This window comes from Entelurus aequoreus, linkage group LG23 (assembly GCF_033978785.1).
Source record: "Entelurus aequoreus isolate RoL-2023_Sb linkage group LG23, RoL_Eaeq_v1.1, whole genome shotgun sequence".
NCBI classification, from domain to species: domain Eukaryota; kingdom Metazoa; phylum Chordata; class Actinopteri; order Syngnathiformes; family Syngnathidae; genus Entelurus; species Entelurus aequoreus.
Genome location: NC_084753.1, coordinates 42,434,195 through 42,439,167, shown reverse-complemented (window position 1 = coordinate 42,439,167; position 4,973 = coordinate 42,434,195). Strand labels below are relative to the sequence as shown.

The following is a 4,973-nucleotide window of genomic DNA, read 5'->3' as shown; positions in this document are numbered from 1 at the left end:
AGTTCCTCCAGGAATGACCTCATCTAGTTCCTCCAGGAATGACCTCTTGTATTTCCTCCAGGAATGACCTCATCTAGTTCCTCCAGGAATGACCTCTTCTAGTTCCTCCAGGAATGACCTCTTCTAGTTCCTCCAGGAATGACCTCTTCTACTTCCTCCAGGAATGACCTCATCTAGTTCCTCCAGGAATGACCTCTTCTAGTTCCCCCAGGAATGACCTCTTCTACTTCCTCCAGGAATGACCTCATCTAGTTCCTCCAGGAATGACCACTTCTAGTTCCTCCAGGAATGACCTCATCTACTTCCTCCAGGAATGACCTCATCTAGTTCCTCCAGGAATGACCTCATCTACTTCCTCCAGGAATGACCTCACCTAGTTCCTCCAGGAATGACCTCTTCTACTTCCTCCAGGAATGACCTCTTCTACTTCCTCCAGGAATGACCTCTTCTAGTTCCTCCAGGAATGACCTCACCTAGTTCCTCCAGGAATGACCTCATCTACTTCCTCCAGGAATGACCTCATCTAGTTCCTCCAGGAATGACCACTTCTAGTTCCTCCAGGAATGACCTCATCTACTTCCTCCAGGAATGACCTCATCTAGTTCCTCCAGGAATGACCTCATCTACTTCCTCCAGGAATGACCTCATCTACTTCCTCCAGGAATGACCTCACCTAGTTCCTCCAGGAATGACCTCTTCTACTTCCTCCAGGAATGACCTCTTCTACTTCCTCCAGGAATGACCTCTTCTAGTTCCTCCAGGAATGACCTCACCTAGTTCCTCCAGGAATGACCTCTTCTACTTCCTCCAGGAATGACCTCATCTAGTTCCTCCAGGAATGACCACTTCTAGTTCCTCCAGGAATGACCTCATCTACTTCCTCCAGGAATGACCTCATCTAGTTCCTCCAGGAATGACCTCATCTACTTCCTCCAGGAATGACCTCATCTACTTCCTCCAGGAATGACCTCACCTAGTTCCTCCAGGAATGACCTCTTCTACTTCCTCCAGGAATGACCTCTTCTACTTCCTCCAGGAATGACCTCTTCTAGTTCCTCCAGGAATGACCTCACCTAGTTCCTCCAGGAATTACCTCTTCTAGTTCCTCCAGGAATGACCTCATCTAGTTCCTCCAGGAATGACCTCTTGTATTTCCTCCAGGAATGACCTCATCTAGTTCCTCCAGGAATGACCTCTTCTACTTCCTCCAGGAATGACCTCTTCTACTTCCTCCAGGAATGACCTCATCTAGTTCCTCCAGGAATGACCACTTCTAGTTCCCCCAGGAATGACCTCTTCTACTTCCTCCAGGAATGACCTCTTCTAGTTCCTCCAGGAATGACCTCACCTAGTTCCTCCAGGAATTACCTCTTCTAGTTCCTCCAGGAATGACCTCATCTAGTTCCTCCAGGAATGACCTCTTGTATTTCCTCCAGGAATGACCTCATCTAGTTCCTCCAGGAATGACCTCTTCTAGTTCCTCCAGGAATGACCTCTTCTAGTTCCTCCAGGAATGACCTCTTCTACTTCCTCCAGGAATGACCTCATCTAGTTCCTCCAGGAATGACCTCTTCTAGTTCCCCCAGGAATGACCTCTTCTACTTCCTCCAGGAATGACCTCATCTAGTTCCTCCAGGAATGACCACTTCTAGTTCCTCCAGGAATGACCTCATCTACTTCCTCCAGGAATGACCTCATCTAGTTCCTCCAGGAATGACCTCATCTACTTCCTCCAGGAATGACCTCACCTAGTTCCTCCAGGAATGACCTCTTCTACTTCCTCCAGGAATGACCTCTTCTACTTCCTCCAGGAATGACCTCTTCTAGTTCCTCCAGGAATGACCTCACCTAGTTCCTCCAGGAATGACCTCATCTACTTCCTCCAGGAATGACCTCATCTAGTTCCTCCAGGAATGACCACTTCTAGTTCCTCCAGGAATGACCTCATCTACTTCCTCCAGGAATGACCTCATCTAGTTCCTCCAGGAATGACCTCATCTACTTCCTCCAGGAATGACCTCATCTACTTCCTCCAGGAATGACCTCACCTAGTTCCTCCAGGAATGACCTCTTCTACTTCCTCCAGGAATGACCTCTTCTACTTCCTCCAGGAATGACCTCTTCTAGTTCCTCCAGGAATGACCTCACCTAGTTCCTCCAGGAATGACCTCTTCTACTTCCTCCAGGAATGACCTCATCTAGTTCCTCCAGGAATGACCACTTCTAGTTCCTCCAGGAATGACCTCATCTACTTCCTCCAGGAATGACCTCATCTAGTTCCTCCAGGAATGACCTCATCTACTTCCTCCAGGAATGACCTCATCTACTTCCTCCAGGAATGACCTCACCTAGTTCCTCCAGGAATGACCTCTTCTACTTCCTCCAGGAATGACCTCTTCTACTTCCTCCAGGAATGACCTCTTCTAGTTCCTCCAGGAATGACCTCACCTAGTTCCTCCAGGAATTACCTCTTCTAGTTCCTCCAGGAATGACCTCATCTAGTTCCTCCAGGAATGACCTCATCTAGTTCCTCCAGGAATGACCTCTTCTAGTTCCTCCAGGAATGACCTCTTCTAGTTCCTCCAGGAATGACCTCTTCTACTTCCTCCAGGAATGACCTCATCTAGTTCCTCCAGGAATGACCTCTTCTAGTTCCCCCAGGAATGACCTCTTCTACTTCCTCCAGGAATGACCTCATCTAGTTCCTCCAGGAATGACCACTTCTAGTTCCTCCAGGAATGACCTCATCTAGTTCCTCCAGGAATGACCTCACCTAGTTCCTCCAGCAATTACCTCTTCTAGTTCCTCCAGGAATGACCTCATCTAGTTCCTCCAGGAATGACCTCTTCTAGTTCCTCCAGGAATGACCTCTTGTATTTCCTCCAGGAATGACCTCATCTAGTTGTGTGTGTTTAACTTGATGGTGCTAGAATACCCTGAGTGGACCTAAAAAGAAGTGTGACGTCACCGTGGCTCGCGCCTCGAGTCACGTGACCCATGTGGGGAATGCTGTAGGAAAAAGAAGAGCAGTCACGTTTTAGACTCTTTTTTTTTTTTTTCCTCTTTTCTCTCTTCTCTCCCACCCCCGCGCTGCTCTGCAAGGGGGAGTGGGAGTGGGAGTGGGAGTCATGAAAGAGTGCGTGTGTAGACCCAGCCCTCCCTCGCCTGTACAGCTGGCAGTCTGAGTGAGTGAGTGAGTGAGCGTGGATCTCCGTGGACTCTTCTCTTGTCTAACTGCGCTTTGTTTACCTCAGCAGTTTGCAGCCATCGTGGACGTCTTCCACGCGCCTCGTTGTGCACAAAGAAGGTAAGCGGCAGGAAACACGACAAAGTTAGTAACTATTAGATGTCGGCGACACCTGCACGGAACTAAAGTCGTCACTTTTTATTGACTTTTGATCATTTTCCACTAGAACTCATGTTGAGATTCCACCCTATAGTTTCCACTTTTCTTTTTAATGACTTTCATTTCCTGTCCTAATGCTTTTGTTTTGCTTCCACTTCCGGTGGGAGTCCTTGTTTTTGTTGCACCTTCACGTACTGTGCCAGCACGCCTGTTTGTCACTCGTTCATCTAACCATGCTAACAAAGTGTTTTTCATGAGTTCATCTAACCATGCTAACATTAAAGTGTTTTTCATGAGTTCATCTAACCATGCTAACAAAGTGTTTGTCACTCGTTCATCTAACCATGCTAACATTAAAGTGTTTTTCATTCGTTTCATCTAACCTTCTGACTGCATGCTAACATTAAAGTGCTAACTTTTTTCTCTAATTCCCCAGCCATACACCTTAGTCATATAACTTGGTATGTGATACAAGCTAACTGTTAGCATGCTAACGTTAGCTTGCTAACATGTTAAAATTAGCATGATAACTTTTTTTGAACTAGTTTTGCAACCGTTTACACCAGTCATAAAACTTGGTATGTGACACAAGCTAATTGTTAGCATGCTAACATTAGCCTGCTAACATGTTAAAATTAGCATGCTAACTTTATGAAGTAGTTTTGCAACCGTTTACACAAGTCATAAAACTTGATATGTGACTGTTAACTGTTAGCATGCTGATGTTAGCATGCTAACATTAAAGTGCTAATTTTACACTTTTTTTTCTAATTCTCCAGCCTTACAACTTAGTCATATCACTTGGTATGTGACACAAGCTAACTGTTAGCATGCTAACCTCAGCTTGTTAACATTAGCATGCTAACTTTCTAAGCTAGTTTTGCAACCGTTTACACCAGTCATAAAACTTGGTATGTGACTGTAAACTGTTAGCATGCTAACTTTCTGAGCTAGTTTTGCAACCGTTTACACCAGTCATAAAACTTGGTGTGTGACTGTTAACTCTTAGCATGCTAATGTTAGCATGCTAACATTAAAATGCCAATTTTACACTTTTTTTTGTCTAATTCCCCAGCCTTACAACTTAGTCATATCACTTGGTATGTGACACAAGCTAACTGTTAGCATGCTAACCTCAGCTTGTTAACATTAGCATGCTAACTTTCTAAGCTAGTTTTGCAACCGTTTACACCAGTCATAAAACTTGGTATGTGACTGTTAACTGTTAGCATGCTAACTTTCTGAGCTAGTTTTGCAACCGTTTACACCAGTCATAAAACTTGGTATGTGACTGTTAACTGTTAGCATGCTAATGTTAGCAAGCTAACATTAAAGTGCTAATTTTACACTTTTTTTTTGTCTAATTCCCCAGCCTTACAACTTAGTCATATCACTTGGTATGTGACGCAAGCTGACTGTTAGCATGCTAACCTCAGCTTGTTAACATTAGCATGCTAACTTTCTAAGCTAGTTTTGCAACCGTTTACACCAGTCATAAAACTTGGTATGTGACTGTTAACTGTTAGCATGCTAATGTTAGCATGCTAACATTAAAGTGCTAATTTTACACTTTTTTTTTTGTCTAATTCCCCAGCCTTACACCAGAGTCATAAAACTTGGTATGTGA

At 44.7% G+C, this 4,973-nt stretch overlaps 1 protein-coding gene across 1 annotated transcript in view; it reads left to right on the top strand.

Moving 5' to 3' along the window:
- The first annotated feature begins 3,040 nt into the window (after positions 1-3,040).
- LOC133640895 (lysyl oxidase homolog 3B-like) overlaps positions 3,041-4,973 on the top strand; it is a 6,690-nt gene continuing 4,757 nt past the window's right edge. The window contains exon 1 of the mRNA XM_062034578.1: positions 3,041-3,307. The gene's annotated coding sequence lies outside the window, so the exon portion shown is untranslated. The remainder of the gene's footprint in view (positions 3,308-4,973) is intronic.